General features: G+C 49.7%; 1 long non-coding RNA gene across 1 annotated transcript in view; it reads left to right on the forward strand.

Moving 5' to 3' along the window:
- The first annotated feature begins 421 nt into the window (after window positions 1-421).
- LOC130542003 (uncharacterized) overlaps window positions 422-22349 on the forward strand; it is a 32770-nt gene continuing 10842 nt past the window's right edge. Inside the window, exons 1-2 of the long non-coding RNA XR_008956214.1 lie at window positions 422-498; window positions 6075-6138. This is a non-coding gene — a long non-coding RNA (uncharacterized LOC130542003). The remainder of the gene's footprint in view (window positions 499-6074; window positions 6139-22349) is intronic.

Consider the following 22349-nt stretch of genomic DNA (forward strand, 5'->3'; position numbering starts at 1 on the left):
CCTCTTCTCCAGGCACAGGCTGGAAATACTTGAATAACAGACTAAGGACATCTTAGCTTAGGAGCTATTTCCACTCTCCATTTTCTAGTTTAACAAACTGAGGTGCTCAGTGGTGTTAGAATCAGGAGTTGAGAGGCCAAGAAGGTGCACACCGACTTCCGCGGCACCGCCCGGCCCTTCCCCCAGGTCTAGGCCTACTTCAGCGTCCACTAGGCAAGCCGGAGCATGCGCGTTGAGTGCCCCTTGCGAGGGGCTCGGTGTGGAGTAGGAGCAAGGAGGGAGGAGCTTGCCTCTGTCGGTAAGCGCTCCCCCTGGTGGAGGAGACAGGAAGTGCGTGGCTGCAGCTGCTCTGTGATTGGTGCATACTTGTTGGCTCCGCCCTGGTGTTGAGCAAGAAAGGCAGCACCCAGCTGGGGGTGGGGAGGGAGGCAGGCAGAGGAGCTTCCAGAAGCCAGCGTGCAAGGAATGGAGATAAAGCGCTCAGCTGACGTGTCTGCGGTGAGGACAATAACAGGAGAAAATCAGCCGAGAAGGAGTCCAGGACATGGCGTAGAGCACAGTGCTGCCCTGGGAGGTGACAGGCAAGCCCAGCGTGAGGCAAAAGAGGAGCCCACATCCCCGAGAGCTTAATGTTCATTGTGCCAGTGGCCGGGCTCGGTGCTTTGCCAGCTTTAGCTCATTTAATCCTCACGGCAACCCTGTGGGGATAGAAATGGTAGTATTCTCTTCTGGCCAATGTGGAAACTGAGGCTCAGAGGGTCTACTAACTTGTGCAGGCTTGCAGAATTGGAAGGGACAGGGCCAGGGCCAGGGCTCACACAGGACCTCTGACTCTGCCCAGCTCTTCCCTGCCTTTCTGTGGGTCCGAGGCACCCCAGGGCTGGCTGGAGAAGGGAGGAGGGCAAGGCCAGTGACTCTGCGGCAGGTGTGACTGGACGCAGCTAGACTGAGGGACGGTCTGACTACTTGGAGGACACTCGACTGTATGACGTTGCCCCACCAAGGCTTCGCATCTGTGTGGAAGTAGGTAGGAAAGCTCTTACGAGCTGCTGGCATGTGGCCCAGGCCCCATCTGCTGAGGATGCATAGAGGTGGAGAGAGGTCAAAGGGGGAACATGGTTCACCCTCTCTGGTGTCTCTCTGTGGGGCCTAATCTCCTCTTCAGGAAAGGACACCAAGCAGATTAGATTAGGATCCACCCTAATTCATTGACCTCATTGGAGGCCCTCTCAGCAGATACAGCCACATTCTAAGGTCGTGAGGGTTAGGGCTTCAATATATGACTTTGGAGGGACCATAATAGTCCACCCTCTGGATCCCTCAAATTCACGTCCTTCTCACATGCAAAATACATTCCCCCTATCCCAACAGCCCCCAGAGTCTTAACCCACCCAGTATCAGCTCAGAGCTGCAAGGCTATGACCGGGGCCCAAGTTGCTGGAGATGAGTCAGGGTGGAGAGGAGATATAAAGAGGAAAAGGGTGTGTTTCTGGGCTGGCAGCTCCATAAAGCAGAGTCTAAGCTTTGGGTGGGGCTGCCGCCCATGCACCCAAAGCAAATGGTCTGACCCTAAGATCTCACCAGGCCAGGGCCATCCTCATAGAAGAGGTTGGGCCAGTGAGGAGAGCATGGGACTAGAGGACAGGAGAGTAGAGGCTGTTGAGACGTTGACTGTAAGAGAGTTGTCTGCCTGCTCAGCCTCTGTGTGGACAACTGTGTGTGTATGTGTGTGGGTGGGTGTGCATGTGTGCATATGTGCACATGCATGTGTGTGTGCACAAGCACAAGTGTGTGTGTGTGTGTGTGTAAATACCGTCATTGGTTTGTGTTCCCTGCATCTGCAGCTCAGAGACACAGGGGCCAAGATGATGGATCTATTGATTAACATTTTCATTCACGTCAAGATATGAAATGTGAGTCCCTTTTGAGACACATTTTGCTGGAGGCAGATGCCTTTACCTTGAACGTTATTGAGCAGCATCACGCCCTGACTTCTAGAAGAAGATGTGGGCCCCCCTAGGGAGGCCGGGAGGGACCTCATACTGTGTGGCCTTTCCGGAGTGGGATAGAAACACCATGGGGGCCTGAGCCCAGGAAATAGATTGCTTCCAGGTTGGGGGATGTTTTTTAGTTCTCTCTGGGGAACCTGCAGAACCCAGTCCTGCCAGCCCCAATCTTGAGTCTTTGGTGACCTTGAAGGCCCTCCAAGTGACAGGTGCTCAAGCTTTGCTGCACATGTCCCACCTGAAGAGCTTGTTAAAGTCATGGACTTCAGGTCTTTTGTTTGGAGGCCTCTAGGAGTAGGGTCCAGGACCCTGCATTTCACCAAGTGGCTCAGGGGAACGTGATGGCCCATTAACTGGCACTTCCTTGTTCCCTTATCAGGGTGATCAGCTGGAGAAGCTGGGGCCCAGAAAGTGGTGCTCAGGCTTCCTGACTGCACCACATGCTGGTCACCGCATATGTCTTTCCAGGAGAAGGGAAGACCCCAATGAGAGGGAGGAGCGTTATTAACCCTTTCAGAGGCACTCGAAGTAATGCCCTCCCACAACTCTGTCAATACCTTTCAGCCAAAGACCCCAGGAACACAGCAGTAGGGGAACAATGGGTTTATTACTTGCTGCAGTGAGGGAGAACATGCACCATGGGGACTGCGGGGCATCTCAGGAAGAGGACAGAGCTAGAGAGAATCAGTTGTAGGACTTGGGCTTCAAGTAGGTGATTTGGGGGAGGATCCAAGGAGGCTGGGGTTTGCTTAGGGTTGGGTGCTGTTGGAAAGCAGGGACAATTCTGCGATTGGGTATTAGCTTGATCTAGAGGCAGGGCAACCTGGAATCAGGCTAGAGCTGTAACTGGTGAAAAAGCAGCAGTCCCTCACATTGGCTGGGGGAGGGGGTATTTAGCATTTTATGGTTCGGGCAATGTTCATGCTTTGTCCGCATTCAGACATGATTGTGGAATAGACTTGGTTTTGTCTTGATCTATCACGGTCCCGGGTGACCTTCTCTGATGTTGCTGTCCTGTGAAATTGTTTATGTTCAACAAGAGGGCACCAAGGGCAGCTCCCAAATTCCAGCGGCTGCCTTCCTCTTTCTCACCACCTTGTCCTGCCCCTGCCCAGGAAAATTGGACACTTAGTGGGCTATCCGAGGGAAGGAGCTCAACAGCCAGTATAGCCTACCTTCATCTCCCATCCTTCAGCCACTCCAAGGTGATCCCGCATGTAGTTCTCAGGGTCCCTTCATCAATTCCAGACACAGGGTCTTCTATCTTTTCTGGTTGCTTCCTCCCCAGTGGTGGGTTTCCCTTCCCATCCCTTTAGCCGCTGCTCCTCCCACTACCAAAATGCCCTGTGCAGAAATAATCCTTCTCTGCTCCTTTTTGTCTTGACTTCACATTGCTGCTCTGTGCAGGGTTCCTATGTAGGTAGGACCATCTCCGTCAAGAGCCCCTAAGTCACTCTTATTCTATAGCACTTGGTCCAGCCAAGCCCTCCTAGAAGAGGAATGAGGGGGTGGATAGTGTGTGAGATGTGGTGGCTGATGCTGTTCTAGGGTGAATTCGGGTAATGCTGCTCCTAGTGATGTTGATCATCATGACAGTGATAGGAAGAATGATGGGAGGGACTGATAAGGGGGAGGTGGGGGTGGTGATGAGGTGATAGTGGTGACAGCAGTGATGATGATGCTACTTTTGTGGTGGTGGTGATAGAGTTCATGGCCGTCACAGAGATGGGGATGGCAATAGTGATGATTATGATGGAGAGGAGTTTGTAGACTGAAACCCTTAGGGTTGATCACGGTGTTCACGGAATAATCTCAGAGAGTTTATTAAGTCATTCACTTCTTTCTTAAGGCAAGAAAACTCTAAATCAACTTTCTAAGGTTGCTCGTGGGCAGATAATGCAGAATGAAGCTGGTGCGACAGATCTCCCGTGGCGCCTACCTCCACGTCTGCAGCCCCAGGCTTGCTCTGTTTCCAGGCCCGTGATAGGAGATGCAGATGCGTGCTGCATTTCTGGCAGTGTCTTTGGACAGAGAGGGGCTCACTGATGGGTGCTGACAACTGCAGGGCACCTGGGGGGACCCAAGAGACCTGTCTCTAACAAGGTCTGTCTATGTAAGCGTGGTCAAGGATGGATAAAGGATAAAGATCCTGGAGTCCCAGAGCCAGGGCTGCCCCACAGGACAGGGGCACATGCATCAGATGGTCTGGACCAGGCCATTCACAAGTCAAGCTGCAGGAAGTTTTGGTGAGCTGAATCTAAGTGCGCAGGCAGGAGCGGAGAAGGGGGAGCTGACAATCTGGAATGGAACAGGCTGGGGTGAGTTTGGGGGAGGATCTGAATGTTCTTCACTTTGGGGATCTTCCTGCTCACAGAAAGCACATATTTTCTGCCCCTTTTCATGATAGGGAAGTTAAATCAGGTCAAGATTGCCTCCAACAACGGACTATTATACTTTCCCCCAAGCTACAGGAGCACCCAGTGATTGACTTCTCAGGGCAAGGAAAGCCCACCTTGTAGGTTGTTACACTCCACCCTCATCCTGACTATACCCTGCGGGTCTCCATGACATCATCTCTTTTTGGGACATCCAGGACTTGGGGGCATAGAAGTCAGGGGCCTGAGGTTTGGATGGATCCCCAGGGAACTGTGAATCACATGGGGACCTTCGAGAAGCTTGTCATCATCCAGAGAATCAGCTACATAAATTCCCCAAGTAGAGACTATGTTCTGTATCATTCAGGATCTGCTCATGAAGGTATAAATGACTTAAGATATTCCTATCAGAAGTCAGGAGTACGAAGGGGCGCCTGGGTGGCTCAGCCGTTAAGCGTCTGCCTTCAGCTCAGGTCATGACCCCAAGGTCCTGGGATCAAGCCCCGCATCAGGCTCCCTGCTCAGTGGAAAGCCTACTTCTCCCTCTCACACTCCCCCTGCTTGTGTTCCCTCTCTTGCTGTCTCTCTCTCTCTCTGTGTCAAATAAATAAATAAATAAAATCTTAAAAAAAAAGAAGAAAAAGGAGTATAAGAAATTGGTTACATGAGTGTTGGAAGAATTGAGAAACCAAAATAGGGAGGGGAAACAACCAGAGGTCAGCAACAGCAGGAAGCTACTATGACCCTTAGGGCTGGAGGGACAGCAAGAGGTGCTGATATCAGAAACCACATGGCAATGCTGTTTGGCAGAGCCTGAACCACGTTGGAGATTCAGCCACCCCGAGGACATCCATTGAAGCAGGATGAGAAAGGAAGAATACCTTGGCCTCTCACTTTTTTGTTCCTGCGGTCTCTTTCTGTTGCTCCCATTGGCTGACCCTCACTAGAGGCTAGAAGATGTAGTGTACAGATGGGCAGGGAGTAGATCGGGAACCAATAGCTATTGACCACTCCCTGTTCCAACCTTAGGAAGTTGAACTACATTAGAGTCTTGGGGGGTCTAATACCCTTTCTTCCACACTCACTTCAGAGCTTTCTAAGAAATAGATACAGGAGCCAAGCAGCTGGAGACCAAGATATTATCTTTAATACCACTGCAACGGTGGACACTGACGTTATATAGGGCCTCTTAGCTAGGTGGGCTCGCTCACACCTCATGGCCAAATTTGACAAGACTCAGTGAGTCTCAGGCACAGCCAGGTACCTGCAGTCCTCCCCACCCCAAAAATCCTGTGGTGGGGAGGAGAAGAAAATCTGTGCCTTCTGTCAGCAGGAAGATCTTCAAAGTGGAGAACAATCAGATTCTCCCCCAAATTTGCCAACAGAGAAATTGCTTCCTCCCAAGGGCAATGAGAGATTCAATGGAGAAAGGTGAGGATTATTTCTCTAATAAGGTTCCTCCCCAGGGAACTGGAGACTTGCTGGCGGAAGATCGTAGGGTCTGCAGTTGGGAGTGTGGAGTCACCTCTATGACGTCCCTGCCAAGTGGCTGTTCAGCTGCTCTTGACGAGGGTCAGTGGTGGGGACTCAGTGCCATTCCAAGTAGTCCATTCCATTGTCACACACTTCTGATGGTTCAAATATTCCTTATATTAACCTAAAATTTTCCTGTAATTTCTATTTCTTCCTACAGGTCTTCACATAACACCTCTGATCCTTCTTCAACAAGATGTTGAAGATGTACATAGAGATGGCAAGTACGTCACCCCAACACTTAACTTCTCTGGGTTAAATACTTCCAGTGCCTTCTGTTTGCTCTTACATGGCCATGGTATTCCAACTATTCAGTACTCTAGTCACCTCTCTCTGGACAAACTGGGTTGGTCAATATTCTTTTTAAGGTGTGTCCCCAGAACCAACCACACTGAGAAATCACACCGTCATCTCTGCCAGCCAAGTGGCCACCGTAGAGCCCTTTGTTGTAAGGGCTTCATATTTTCCATCATCAATCCAATGAGCTGGGTACAATTGTTTCCCCACTTGGAGTTGGGAAAACTCAGGTTCAGAGAAGGTGTGACTTACCCAGGTCACATAGATAGCAAGTGACTTGGGTGTGTCAGATCACAAAGGCTCTTTTCATTGCACTGTGACATTCTATTTCCAACGCTAAATGCAAAGCAGCGAGTTGCCCACCTATAGACCCCAAGGCTGAAGAAGCAGAGGAGAGTAAGAGCCTGCCACTCTGGATCTGCCTAGAATGGGGGGAAGACAAGGGAAAGGGAGCCGGAGGGATCCTGAGCCCTGGTCCCTCCTCTGCCCCAGCATGGATGCTGCCTTGTTGGCCTGTTGGTGTCCCTGCCCTCTTGGCCAGGGGATATGACTCTTCCTTTCCTAACAAATCTAGAGATGGAGGTGCACGGAGCAGCAAGGTCTCCTAGCTCCTCACCAACAGGAAACCCCAGAACACAGAGCCATGGTTTTCTTGGGTTTATTTGAATGTCTTTTAGGCAAATAGCTTCAGTAGAAACACTCATCTCTCACTATAGCTGAATAAAGCCCTCAGCTGTTCCCAGTGCCTGAGACAGAAAGGAAATCACGTGTTAATAATTCATCGGAGGGCTGTGTGTGTGTGTGTGTGTGTGTGTGTCTGTGTCTGTGTGTGTGTCTGTGTGTGTGTGTGTGTGTGTGTAAGGCTACCTGAGAACAAGTCTCATATTTCTCATTTATAGCCTCTGATACCACCCGACAGAAATCCGTTCTTAAGTGAAATATTGATAGGTTTACTCTGCAATCTTAAGCGTGCCTCCTAAATTGCTGTAATTAAGGCTAGCAAAGAGGGGTGGCAGCAGAGAAGGGAGACCAGAGATGCTGGGCTTGAGAGCACGCGTGTGCGCACACACACACACACACACACACACACACACACACGGTCGCCCTGAACAGAGAGGATGGTTGAATTCCCAGAAAAAGTTTTTAAAGGCAGCTCATAGCGGTCAAATGGCCATCCCTGTGACCACATCTGCTGGTCACTTGTGGCTCAGCTGACCCAACACATGGAGGACTCCGGTGAGAACCAGAGGACATGGAGATGACCCCCTCGGGGGAGAGCCAAAGCCCCTCACTCAGGAAGGACCCCCAGGTAGGCTGCCTATGTGACCCCGGCTGCTGGGGCCGATGGGGAGGTGGTAATGTGGGCAGGCCAGGAAGGACAAGAATTAGCAGCACAGGATGATTGGAGTGAAAGGTTGTCTTATCTTCCGGAGTGTAGTTCACAGCTCCACGGATCAGAGTGAGAAACAGGCCTGGGGGAGTGTGCAAGGATCATCAGGGCAGGGTTTTGCTGGCATGGTGGACGGGGGTTCCTGACTGGTTTCTTGCTTGCTCTTCCTTCTATGGGTCTTTTCCTCATTGTGTGCCCCTCCCCATCCCTTCCCTTTGCTTCCTTCCTCCTCCTCTTCCTCCTCTCCCCAGTCCTTCTTCTCCTTGCTCTCATCCTCCTTCCTTCCGCCTTTTGGTCTGACTCCCAGGCAGCATCAGAAGCGATGGTAAACATTTATCAGAGAGACTTTAATTAAAACGTTAAACACTCAGCTGCAGCCCCGCTACTTCCCGACACTATATGTCCTCCCAGCACTTCATTATTTAAGGAAAAGAGTGGCCTTCCTTCTGGAAAGGAGAGATTAACATATTAATGGGAGGTAATTATGCTCTAGGGGGGCTGTCTGTGGTGGAGTCCTAGATTCAAAGCTTTGGTGGGCCAGCCCCCAGAGGACTGGTTGTACATCTGCTCCTGCTCCACTGTCCCTTTTACCTCCAGACCCCTGAGTGGAAGCTGGAGGCTGGACTTGCTTCTAGTGACTCTTTCTGTCTGTCTGAGAAAGCTCCATCTTGATGGGGGAAATGCAAGAGCTAGAGGAGGAGGGGTTGGGAAGCAGCAAAGCATGGTGATGAGGAAAATTGGGGAGCAGTGGGCGTGGCCAGTGGCAGGGGAATGGGGACACACCGTAATTGTCAGTGAATGGTTTTCAGCCACTGATACGAAAGGACGTGGCAAAAGGGAGGCTGTCACCTTCCAGATTAGGAGGCTGGAGTAGGGAAAGGAGGCAGGGTGGGAGGAGGAATCAGACCTGAAGGGGGTCTTCTGGAGGGGCTGTGAGTTTTGCTCCTGTGTGTTTATTCATTCCTCAGTTGTTACCATATATGATCAACAAGCCATCCATATCGTGCACTGGGCACCAGAGCGCAAATTCAGTGCTTGGCCTCAAGGAACAGCCTGACATCCTGTCATCCGTCTGTCTCCCTGAGACAGAAACACATGTTCTTAGCATTTCCAGGGTGCAAGGGTCATCAGAAGGATGAAAGGCATGAGAGGCATAGACGTGAGCAGGAAGAGACACCGCATCCCTACCACACCCACCACTCACCCTAAGACATATCCCAGCATGTCACACCTGGAGGCCTTCAGTGCCACTGGATTAGTCTCGATGTCTCCTTGTATAGTTGGGAGACTGAGCCCACAGAGGGTGTGACGCTACCCAAAACTACACAGCTAGTCTTCACTGAAGGGGTATGAAAGCCAGGACAAGCCCCATAGATACTTCTTAAGTGGTGACATCCGACAGGGGATATTGTCCACAAGAATGCACCCCCATCAGATGAGGTTCCTATGTTTGTCTATGATGCTGGCCATCTACCAGGTGCTTACTCAGAGTTACAGGTTATAGGAGAGCATCCCAGCCAGGTCACCTCCCCACCAGCCTGGCTACATGCCTAAAAGCCAGACTTGGGCTAGAAACTGTGGTTCAGAGACTTTGCAGGAAAATGTATGTACCTAGTTGTCAATCCTCCATCCTAACTAAGGAGATCAGGTGGCACGCATGCACACACGTGTGTGTGTGTGTGTGTGTGTGTGTGTGTGTAAAAGAATTTGATCACATTTTGGGGGCTAAAGTGGGGACAGGCTGACTTTCCTAATGGTGTTTGGAAGTGTGGGAGACAAGTTCAATAGATCTGGACCCACATCCCAAATCAAAAGCTTAGTTGCCATGCAGTCTTTCGTAGGTTAGTAAGGTTTCTGGTCTCTTGTTTGCGTCATTGGTAAAATGGGCACAATAAAGCCTATCACGCCCAGAAGTTATAAGGAATAGCATATCTGTAGAGCTGCTGGTGTAGTGAGCCCCAGGAGGAGACGAATAACAGTATCACTGCAGCTACTTGCTTGGGCCGCCAGGACAAAGGCCAGGTGTCTTCTGAACAGGCACCACTCCAGCAGGGTCAAATGACTCGGGCGTTCCTGAGAACAAGACACACAATCTTGGGATTTCTAAAAAAACATTCAACAGAAGATCCACTAATATAACCACTCAACGCAGGTAATTGGGAATTGACTCATATTTCATACCATAAGGCATTATGGGCAAAAAAAGCAAAAGGAAAACTTGATGTCCTTATATTACCATACGCAAGACTTACTTCAGTTACATCATGTCTACACTCCAGCCTTCTCTATCTGGCCAGAACCAGGAAGCCAGCATGGGGTCTATGAACCCCTGATGGATATGTTCTATATCTGTTCATTTTTCAGAGAAAAGAGTTTGTGGTTTTCCTCAAGACCCCTTCCCTCAGGAAACCCTTGGTCTGATGAGGAAGATTTATATACTGCCCTCAATCTGAGGTGGAAACACAGCCCTGCCTCAGGGAGCCCCAGTCTGAAGAGGAGACACAGCCTTGTCCTCAGGGAGCCTCAGCCTGAGGACGAAGACACAGCCCTGTCCTCAGGGAGCTCACATCTGATGGAGGGAACACAGCTGCTGTTCCTAGGCACATCTCAATCTGAGGGAAACAGGAAATAAAGAAAACAATTTAAGAGCTCTCACACATGCCAAGCAATATTTTACCAACTGTGCCCTGTGCCCTGGAGAGAGCCACAGCAAAGTCAGGGTCCAGGCAGAAGATTCTGGCAGGGTTACGGCCAACCCCCACCCCTCCTCTGCAGCCCCTCCAAGCTTTAAGACTTAGGCTAAATTCAGGCAGCACGTGGTTACAGACCCTTTGGCGAGCAATTAGTATTCTAAACATGAAATTAATTTGTCCTACACATATGAGAACTTAGTAATTTGTTTCACTTTTATTTTATTGTCAGATAGGATTCATTTTCTACATGATTTTATGGCTGGATAGGATTCATTAGAAATTTTCCCCCAACTACTTCTCTCTTTTAAAAAAAAAATCTCTCTTCATCTGCACAGCCAGTGGTTGAGCTGGCCTTAGCTTTTTCTTTGAATACTCTTCCTAAGTACCCATTCCCACACCATAGCCCCAGGTTCTGCTCCCCAGTCTCACTGTAATTTCCAACTCGGAAGAGCCAGGTACTGAAATGGAGATAAATTTCTCTGGAAGCTCCTGCAATGGGACCTTTGATAATAGAGTGGTGGGGACAATTCATGGCTCTGAGGCTCCTCCATGTTATTGATTGACATGGCCATCCTCAGTCTCTCAGAATAACAACTCCAATTTATTTAGCACCCACCCCAGTCTTTTCATTTTGTTACCTGCTCTTGCTTCTACCTCTGCCCTGGGCCTCCTTATCATGCGGCCACTGAGAACAAACACTCCAAGAGTGTGTATGGCCTGTCTGGACAGGCCTCCTTACTGCCAACCCTAGCCTATTGAACGGGACTTCTTCAGTCCTGACCACAGACTACCCTTTACCTTGTGTCCTGCTCACCGAATCTCAGTTGTACCCTCAGAATTAGGTCCCCATGTATCTTCCCTTTTGTCATATAAGCAAGCACTTGGGCATCATCTCTCCCCTCAGACTGGGGCTCCCTGAGGCAGGACTGTGTCTCCCCTCAGACTGGGGCTCCCCAAGGCAGGGCTGTGTCTCCCCTCAGACTGGGGCTCCCTGAGGGCAGGGCTGTGCCTCCCCCTCAGACTGGGGCTCCCTGAGGGCAGGGCTGTGTCTCCCCTCAGACTGGGGCTCCCTGAGGCAGGGCTGTGTCTCCCTTGCTGAGACTAGGGTGACCTGGGATTCCCTGTAATGAGGCACCACCAGGCTATCAGTGCTGGAGCTAGCACGGAGACTCTAGGTGATCTGCTTTGAGCCATAGCTCACCTTGCAAGGGCCTTGGTGCAGAAACCAGTGTTGCCTGAGGGAATGGCCAGAAGCTTCTTCCTCCAGAGATGACAGCTTCCAAGTCTGGTTGTCCTATTTTTATGTCTCCTTTGGGGTCCTTTTTCCATCAGGTCTGCAGTGGCACAACCCCAAGCAACTTACCGTGATGGGGAAACATCGGGGGTCACCACCAGCTAGGTACAGGCCAGGCGCCAGAAACTCAGCGGGCCTCAGTCGGCTCCTGCCTCCACCAGCCAGTCCTCCCTCCACAATGGGTTTCAGCGCCTTCTCTCTGGTCACTATGAGGCTTACATGAGAGAAGTCAGCCTAAAACAACCAGCGCAGAGTCTGGCTCCGCACAGACCCTCCTGCAAAGTGGCCTTCCTCCCTGCTTCTGTCACTCCTCTGATCTACTACTCAGCAGACATGCTGCCTCTGATGCCACTGTAATTTGCTGGTTACATAACACGCGTCCTCACTGGGTGGCTAGTCTCATTAACTGGAGAGCTTCCAAATTAATAATCTATTATTTATGCCATCCACAGTGTCTCTTCACAGATGTCAATAAGAAAGAAAAGCTATATGCAAAGGAAAAGAGAGGGAAGGGAGGGGATCCTTGGGAGCAAGCAGGGCCTGAGGACTGATGTCTTTGAAAGGCTCAGAGCAGGACAGAACCTCAATGGGGGTCGCTGACCTGACAGAGCCCTTCAGGGTGTCTCTGAAGAGCTTGTTTTCTCTGTTTCCTGAAAGGACAAGGTCAACAGCAGAAGAAAGGACAGGGAGGAAGCAGCTCCTGGGGGTTTGCCAGGCAGTCTCCAGTCCCCAAATGCAGAGTCCCTTCTTAGACATTGAGGTGGGATAAAGGGAGAAAGATGGAGAGAAGGGATGAGATATAGCCCTGTCTTCAGGGAGCCGCAGTCTGAAGGGGTAGATAGGGCCCTGCCATTAGGGAGCCCCAGTCTGAGGGGAGACACAGCCCTGTCTTCAGGGAGCCCCAGTCTGAAGGGGTAGATAGGGCCCTGCCCTCAGGGAGCCCCAGTCTGAGGGGAGACACAGCCCTGCCTGAGGGAGCCCTAGTCTGAGGGGAGACACAGCCCTGCCCTCAGGGAGCCCCAGTCTGAGGGGGAGAAATTGTTCTGCCCTCAGGGAGCCCCATTCTCATGAAGATACATGACCCTGCCTTAGGGAGTTCAGTAAAAATATGAACACTCTGCCCTCTGGGAACATCTGAATAAAGAAAAAAATTTATAGATCCTGCTCCCAGACTCTGAAAACATACATGTTCCTATGGGCAACTGAGAGGGGCTATCTATTAATCTTAGGCAGAAACTAGAAGACAAGAGTAAACAGGTATAACAGACATCTAGACTGTTCCTCTTTAAGTTTGGGGGAGGGGGAAGATTTTAAGGACTCATTTGTAAATTTTACACTTTCACACAGTGGAAAATCTGCCATAGTTTTCAGCTGAACATGGCAGATAGAACACAGTCATATAGCTCTGATCCCTCCCCAAAGTCTAAAATGTGAGTAAAGGAATAAACAAAATAGAGGCAATTATTAGCTCTAAGAAAATTAAAAATAGTCTAATAAAGACACTGTTACCATACACAGTTCTTTTCTACACAGTATTTATATAATCATAAATGTTAATGTAAATATACAATACTTATTTTTAACCAAACATTGGAATAAAACCCCATTGGGAGATTGGTGGGGAATGTGATTAAGCTACTGGGGGTGGAGGGTTAGGAGGAAGAATAACAGAATGCTAAATGCTTCAATTCCATGGAAGGAAGTCAACAGCTAATGTCTCAGAGGGAAAAATCAAGAGAGAGCCAATAACAGGGAAAGAAATACCAAAGGAAAGAGCTAGAGACAGTTGAAAGTTTGCCCCTGAGGAGAAGGATTCTAGATGGACAGGTTGCAGCTGGGCACTGTCCCTTCACATTATGAACCTATTTGACTTAAATATATAAAACTCTGATAAAAATAAAAATGAATATTTTTGTAATGTTGGAGGATGCTGTCCAATCTTTGCTATCTCAAGGACAACAGGTGCCAGGTTGTGAATCCAATCAGTGGATAAAATGTCAAAACTGTACCAGTAGGAGAGGAGCCTGGAGTTGGCACAGGCTAGGTTAGAGGTAGCGAGCATCATGGCGCCCATCCTGCCCAAATGCACACTGGCCAGGGGGACAGGGCAGTGGCCAGAGAAGCTGGCTCCAGACTAAAAATATCACCCACAGATGTTCTCAACACGAACAATTCACTGGATCAAGTTTGAAGTTCTTTTATAGCCAAAAACATGGGGCTGGGAGAATAAAGCAGTTTACTTAAGATTATGTCATTCTAAGCAGTGAGATGAGCCACATCCATGGTTCTCTACCCGGGCAGCACTTTGGGCCACCTGGACAGCTTTAAAAAATAAACCCATGCCCAGACTCCACTCAGTTGAGTTAGAATTTTTGTGGTGGTTTAAACTCTCCCCAGGTGATTCTGATGCCCCATACCAGGCCACCTCTGGTCCCCCTTAACTAATCGAACCCCATGTCCCACTACTTACTATATACCCTTCTGGGGTCATCGGGGAAGGCTAGGTCATCACAAGAACAAGCACCACCAAGATTTCAGTGGCTCAATATGACAATCATTAATTTATCGCTCACTTAAAATCCACTGTGGGTCCAGGAAATTCTCTGGGCCAGCTGTCCTCCCTCTAATGGCTCAGTGTCCTCAGTTTCTTTAGTCCAGAAGCTCTTTGGTCTCAGCACAGGCTCCTGTGGTTGCCATGGCAGGAGCAAAAAAGCCCGAAAGACTTGCAGCACCCGTTACATGCATGAGTGTGTAAGTTACACACATCACTTCCACTTGCAACCAATTGGCCAGATTGAGTCCGATGACCCCCACGTAACAGCAAGTTGTGTCAGGGTGGGGGCGTGATCCTCTCATGTGCCTGCAGAGAGGAAAACCCAAGGTGGGCAAGTACTAGCAACATCTGTTCCACATTTCATGGCACCCTGATGACGCTGGCTGCCTCTTGCATGGTCGTCTCCTATCTCCTCCATCCTCCCTTCTCTTACCACACTTTAAGGCCTGGCTGGAATCTCATCTCCTCTTCAAAGCCTTCCTTGCCATTGCTTTCTGCACATATCCCCTCGGCCTGGCCAGCAACATTTCTCTTTATTTATGGATGCATTTTGGCACTTATTTATGAGGCATTTTCAGGATCTTTACATTTCCCCTGTTGGGAATGATTTAATCTTCTGGACTTTGGGCAAAGTGTCAAGAAGGATTACTGTTCTGGCTAATAGAGAAAAGTTTATCAGAAAAAGGGGAAAGACGAGAGCCTGGGGAGTAGGTCCCATGACTTCTGAGCCTTTGTGCATTGCAGGGAGGGGAGCCAGAGATACAAGTGAACCCTGGGACTTGGAAAGATTGTTTTCAAAATCCCTCATCCTGAGAAGCTTAGGCTGAAAAGTGAATACCAATCAAGAATTAGGCATCTTGGCAGGAGTAGACTGGCTTTAGAGCCATTAATTATCTTAATGAGGGGGAAAGAAGTATTGAAAAAAGCCACAGGCTACGAGAGAAGCCCACCAAGGAACCCCAGGCTTAAAAAGACATGTACAAAAGATGGCAGGTGAAGGATATTGTCCCCTCTGAGCTCCCTGAGCAGACGGAGTCCTTCCAATTTCCACATACTCTTATCACTTTCTGACATGGCTATTTATTTATTTATTTTTATTTTTTAAAGATTTATTTATTTATTTGAGAGAGAGAATAAGATCATGGAGGGGAAAGGTCAGAGGGAGAGGAAGAGAGAGTGTTAAGCAGACTCCGCACTGAGGATGGAGCCCTATGCGGGACTTGACCTCATGACACTGAGACCATGACCTGAGCTGAAACCAAGAGTCAGTTAGTTAACTGAGTGTGCCACCCAGGTGCCCCTATTTATCTATTTATTTTTATTTAACAAACATAACACTTACTATGTGGCAGAAACTATTACATGTGCTTCATACTTTCCAGCTCATTTAATCTTATTTCAACCCCATGTGGGTTGTTGTTCTCCTTATCCCCTTAACAGATGAGAATACCAAAGTTAGGTAACTTGCTCAAAGTCATCACTAATGAGGGTCAGAACCACTGGCTCCTTCATGACATGGACATATGTCCAACAACTACCAATAGCAAGCACAGAGGAGGCATCTGAGTGCCTTCTAGATGAATGAATGCTATCTTGTTTCCCTCTGAGGCCAGACTGTCTGGGCTCACATTCTAGTTCCAGCACGTACTAGCTGTGTGACCCTGGACAAGTTAGTCACTTCTCTGCACCTCTGTTTTCTCATCTGTAAAGTGGGGCTAATAATAGGCCTCACAGTTGTTGTGAGGATTAAGAAAATTAAAGAAATTAATGTATGGAAATGGTAGCACAATACCTGGCATGGAAGAAACCTCAGTTAAATGTTGGGTACTATTATTTCATGTGCTATATCTCAGCTCATCAAACTGTAAAGTTCCCATAAATCCACATTAACCATTGCTTTTCATTCCTCACACTGCCTAGAACGTGATAGGCATGTAATCCTAAATATTATCCTAGAATAGGGATTGTCTTTGTTATCTATTGCTATATTAAAAAAAAACGTAGCAACTTAAAACTATGCACATTTATTACTAGGTCTTCTGTTTCATGATCTCTCACAAGTTTATGATCTTGATGTCAGTCAAGGCATGGTCTCATCTGAAGGCTCAACTGGGGAAGGACTTGCTTCCAAGTTCACTCTGTGGTTATTGGCAGGATTCAGTTCTCCCTTGGTTGTTGGAATGAGGGCTTCAGTTCTTTGCTGGTCATTGGCAGGTGGTGGCCCTCAGCTTCGTTCTGTATGAGCCTCCACATCTTGCTTTATCAGAGCAAATTCATGAGAAGAGAAGCCAGGGAGAGAGAGAGAGAGAGAGAGAGAGAGAGAGAGAGAGAGATCTAGTAAGATGGAAGTCACGGTCCTCTGTAACTTCACCAAAGAAGTGACATTGGTCACTTTTGCCATATTCTGTTGGTTAGAAGCAATTACTAGGTCCAGCCCACACTTAAGAGGAGGGGATTACACAAGCACATGATCAACAGGAGGCAGGATCAAGGGACCCATTCAGAAGCTGCCAACTCCAAGGCTCAAATATATTTGCTGGCTGAACTCAAGAGCCAGCTCTGCTTCAGACAAAAGTGGGCAAGGTAGAGAGGCTGACATTTAGGATTCTGACAGGCTCTGCCTCTAGGGCAAGCCTCTTTAAACCCACCGGGGCCTTGGTGTCCGCTCCTATAAAGTGAGCAGCATAGACTGGAAGATGCCTCAGGTGCCTTCCATCCAGCACTCCGGAGTTCTAGGTTCTTTGAATTTAACAGATTTTGATTCAACTGAGCTAATGAAGTTAGATTTCTCTGCACTCTTGGAAAGCAGTCAAGTACATGATCATGTGAGTCCCTCCCAGCCTCCAAGACTGACCAGGTGATGATGGATCACTGCCTCCCTCCCACCAACCATGCTGCCTCATCCCACCAGCTTCAGTGGAAGGAAGCAAGCAGGCAGGCAGAGTCCTCAGGAAAGGAAAGGTCCCAGGTATTTCCACTTGCCTTCTCCACCTCCTTGCCCTGAATTGCTCTGGAGGCTAAATTGTAGCCCAGCACAAGCGGCCAGGCAGGCCAGCATCAAACCCTTGGTGAGATGAAAGGCCCTTCTGAGGTGCATAATTCAGAGCAGCAAGCCCTGCACAGAGCATGTGATTAGAATATATGTGTGTCCCTGAGGATGAACAGGCTCTGCAGTGTGGCGAGCTCCTGCGTGCCCCCCTCGGAATCCTTCTTATCTCTTGTCCCATCATGCAGTTCCTTCCTCTGACAGCTCAGCAACCCACCCAGCAGGTCTTCCCTTTCAAACAACACCCTTCTTCCCTACAGAGAGAGTGATGAGTATGGGGAGCCACAGAAACGCAGTGGGAGACTGGGAATTTGGAGAACCAACTGCAAGTTCTTGTGGTGTCTCTAACGTGTGGCAGCCCTGAGTGAGGCCCTTTGGCCACCAAGCCTTAGCTTCCTCATTCATTCCATGAAGAGGTTGGGCTAGGTGACTTCCAAGTTCTCTTCCAGCTCTGAAATCCCAGGATTCTTACATTTCCCTGAACTGAGCAGGGAAATTAGTGATCACTCGATGAGTTAGGATGTGTTTGGCTACAAGTAACAGAACCCCCAATAAAATGTGGCTTCTGCACATTTGTCCCACTTAATCAGAAGTAGAGAGATAGGAGGCGTCAGGGTTGGGGCAGTGGTTCAGCAATCTCACGTCGCTTTCCCGTTTCCTTGCTGCCAACCTTAGTGACAGATAATCTCCTTCGAGGACCCAAGGTGGCCACAGTTCTCGGCAGGTTTCCCAGCATGGGATCTGGCACAGGAGGGAGGCAGGATGGTGGCTTTCTTTGATGCTGCAGGCTTATCTGGGAGAAAGACCTTCCCAAAGACTCCCTCAGTCTTATTATGGGTAAAATTGTGTACCTCCAAAGATATGCTGAAGTACCCCTGAACATGGCCTTATTTGGAAATAGAGTTACCCAGATATAAAGAGTTAAGATGAGGTCATACTGGAGTAGGGTGGCCTCCAATCTGTATGACTAGTGTCCTTATAAGAACAGAAGAAAGGTAGTGGAGAGATGGCCATGTGAAGACAAGAAAACGAGAAGCATTACAAGACAGAAGAACCTGCACAAAGCCAGGTGGTGGGATTCTAGCTGGGGGCATGGCTGGGGTTCCTACAGGGAACTTCCTCCTGGCATCATGGGGTGTGGAGCTAGAGAGCTTTGTAAAGAGGGGCCCTTGAGTTCTTTCCCTTTCCCAGTGGGCTGAGCCCCTGGATGCTGCCCTGCAGCCCAACTTTGCCAGAGTAAGGTGGGGAGGGCACAGAGAGAGGAAGATGTCTGGCTTTGCTCCCAGATGTGGCTGGGTGGGTGGAAAGGTCATGCCCGGTGTGGCAGCCCAGCCTGGGAGGGGGTGGTGTGCCAGGTGGGGGGAGGGCAGCATAGGCACTGACCCAGGATGGCTGTGGTTGAGCTGCTGTGTTCCCTTCCTCCTTCCCAAGCCCACGCAGTACATTTCAATCAGCTCTGAGGATCTGTTCGGCAGTGAGAGAGCCAGGCTGCAGAGATGTGGAACATCCAGCCACGCCTTCCCCGGCCCCATACACTAATTGGAAATAAACATGAGGCCAATACACAGCAGCCTCTTTCTCACTGAATGCAGTGGAAACTCTTTCTAGAACCAGGCTCAGTGCCATTGGGCAAGAGGGTGAGAAGTAAGACACTTTGGGAAAGACTCAGGGTCCCAAATCTTGGGGTAGACTCAGGGTCCCAAATCTTGGGGTCAATTTGTTCATCCCTCTGCCTCCAAGAAGAACTTCAAAGATTCCCACCCAGACAGGGGCTCTTGACTCCACCCAGGTAATGAGACAGCCCAAAGAGCGAAGTGTCTCAGGCAAAGGCCAGGGTTAAACATAAGAGAAATCTGGTCCGATGGAGGGGAGGGCAGAAACCTCTCCCCATGCCAGCCAGAAACCCACCTTGGAATACTGGGTCACCACATCGTGTGTCAAGGAAAGGTCACGCAGGGGGAGTTCTGAACACTGAGGGTGGGGGAGGGGCTGGAGTGTGGGGATTGCAAGGTCACTGCTGCCAGGGATGTGACAAGAATGAACACCCACCATGTATTGAGCATGTGCTGGTACCAGGGGTAGTGCTAGGCATTTTTATTCATTATGCATTTAATCCTGAAAATAACACTCCGAGGTAGCTACTCTTGTCCTCATTTTACAGAGGAGGGAAACCAAGGCTCAGAGAGGTAAAGAGACTAGCTAGGGTCACACAGCTCGGTGTGAATGGCCCAGCCAGACCTGGAAACCAGGTCTGCTGGCCTTCAAAATCCATCACCCTTGCAGGCCCAGAGCCATGGCCAGGGTGCTGCACCAGAGCCAGGCATAGGCCACCGCTGCAGATGGCCTGCATGGGAGTGGCTCTAAAGCTGGGGGTGCTGGGTAGAGCGATCCCAAGGGTCCGGTCCACCTGCCTGGAGGCCTCATCGTCTTACCTTGCACTTCTAATGTCATTTTCCTCATTGGTAAGCAGGACTGGGGGGGAGGTGGCGGTGGTTAAGCTTCCCCTCTAATCCTACAACCTTACATAACCAAGTGCTTGGCGCAGTCCCCTAAACATTTTCCCCACTATCCCCTACACTGCTTTAGCTCAAACCCTTGCCATCTCTCTCTTGGCCCAGCTGGTCAGCCCCTGCCTTTGACCTATCGTCCCCCTAGCTGCCATCACAATCCTCAAGGCAATTCTGGTCATGTCACCTCTCTTGAAACAAACGCCTCCAGGACCACTTTTGCTTGTGCGATAAAGCCCAAATTCCTTAATGTGACATTGCAGGCTTTCCCAAGCTGTCCCTAAGGTACCCTCCCAGGAGCTTCCTTCTCTACGTCCTGCACATTCCATGGAGCCTGGAGGCCTGGCCATTTTCCCAAGCCGCCTTGCATTTGCACACTTCTTTGCCTTTGTTCCTGCTCCCTCTGCCTGGGTCGGCTTCCCTGGGCCTGGCTTTTTACCTTAGCAAACTGTCACCTTTCGTGCCTAACCGAAATGTCATATGCTCTATGAAGCTTTTCCCAGCAGCTTCTCCTCTAGTCAAACTCCTCCCTGCAGACTCCTCCTGAGTTTGTGATGAAGATGATGGTTATCAAAGGAATGACAGCTAACACTGTGGAGGTCTCGCTCTGTGCCAGGCACTGCTCAAAGCTCTTTTCCTGCAATAACTTGTTGAATCCTCACAATAACCCCAGGAGATGGGCATGGTATTATCCCCATTTTGTAGATGGAAAATGAAAGCCCAGAGAAGGTAAGCAACTTGCCCAAGGTCACACAGTATCGAAAGAAGAGGAACCAGGAACCAATCATAGCTATGTGGTTCCAGAGCCTATGCTCTTCAGCACTCCTTGGGCCCCTGCACCTAGAATATCCCTGAAATGACTGTCTGAAGGTGCCTCTGCAGGAGCAGCACTCACCTGATCACAGACGTCATTGCTCACCTGTTTCCCCTGATGGTCTGTGAGCTCCTTGAGGGCAGGGCCTGTCTTAGGAGTCTGTAGGTTGTGTGTCTAGCACAGCACTGAGGACAAGGATAACAAGGCATTCATTGGCAAGAACAAATGAATGACATGTAGTGATAATTATTTAGAATATTATTCCATCTCAATCACCACAGGAGAGAGGTAAAGCCCCCAAAATGATGATCCAGTTGTGACATGGCCCACTTCTCCACCACCTCCCAGGCAGGGGAGAAATAAGGACAGGAAAAGTCTTCTCTGTAAGGGCCCTTAATGAGGCTCTGTCTTCATGGTGGGGTGTGTGTGGGTGTGGGGTGGCATCTCATGCCCCTTCACTGTCCTTTGGGCCAAGGCTCAGGGCAGGGGCCAGGTGCACCTTTTTCTTTTTTCCCAGATACCCAGGTCCTTGATAATGCTGCTTGGGGTCTATCTTTTTGGGTTCACCAAGTTCCGGAGGCACACCTTCTGCCCCTTCTCTGACCCACATGGTTGGCTATGGAGGGCAAAGCAGAGCTGGGACTTGCAGAAGATGGTATGGAGGGGGTAGGTTCTGTAAGTCTCTCAGATTCATTGTGTCCCACCCTGAGCCCACCATCCACAACTTCCCATCTGGATCTCCTACAGATCTCCTCCCATCCAGCCCTCCTAACCATCTAGTCATCCAGATGAGAAACCTAGCCCCTCACTAACACCTTCTTTCCCCTCATCCCCACACCCAGCTGGTCCCCATGTCTTGTGACCCCATTTCCTAAATATCTCCAAACTTGCCTCCCCAGGACCCCAGCTCAGGGCACATCACAGCTGGTCTAAAATGGGAAAACCCCTGCCTGATCTCTTTGTCCCCAGAGCACCCCCACCACCCCTTCCTTCTAATCCCTCCTCTGCTGCCTCAAAGCACCTTATCACTTATGAATGAGATCATGCCACGTCCGTGTTTAAAAACCCTTCATGGTTCCCCAATGCCCAAAGGATGACATTTAAGTTTGTAACCACCTTCTCTCCCTCTCTTCCCCTGCCCCTGCACGTTTGTGCTGCTACCACACACCAGGGGCTTTGCCATGCAATCCTTCTGCCCAGAGCCACCCCCCTGCACCCCAATCTGCACCCTCCCCCCTCTCCATCTGCCTCAAGGCCCACCCTGTGGAAGATGGAGCTCAGCTATCAGCTCCTCCAGGAAGCCTTCCAAGGGCCACTCCCTCACCGCTTCCCCTCCCCTGAAATCTGGCCTCATGCCCAGTGAGCTCCCACATACCCCTTTTGTATAAATCTCTCACGGGACAAAGCAAATTTTACTGAAATCACCCCCTTGCTTATATTGCCCCATTGAGCTCTTTAAGGGCAGGATTCCTGGCTTATTAATGCTCCATTTCCTGTCCCTAGTTCAGCACCTGGGAGGGAACCTAGCAGGCACTCTGCGAAGGTGTCTTGATTTGAAAATAGCTTTGAATCATCCACTTATAAGTATGTGAGCTCCTAAGCCTACCTCTCGGGGCTGCCACGAGAACAAAGGGAGAAAACACTCATGAAGTGCTTAGTGTGTGCTCATGGCTGTTCACCACTCTCATGATCACTGTCACCATAATCCAGGCGGTGTACTTGAAAGAGCGCCAGACTAGGCATTAGCAGACGTAGATTCTAGTCCCAGACCCAACATTAACTATCAGGATGACCTTGGGCAAGTCAATTATCCTTTCTGAATGAGCCCTTAATAAACGCT

This window comes from Ursus arctos, unplaced genomic scaffold, assembly GCF_023065955.2.
Source record: "Ursus arctos isolate Adak ecotype North America unplaced genomic scaffold, UrsArc2.0 scaffold_29, whole genome shotgun sequence".
NCBI lineage: Eukaryota > Metazoa > Chordata > Mammalia > Carnivora > Ursidae > Ursus > Ursus arctos.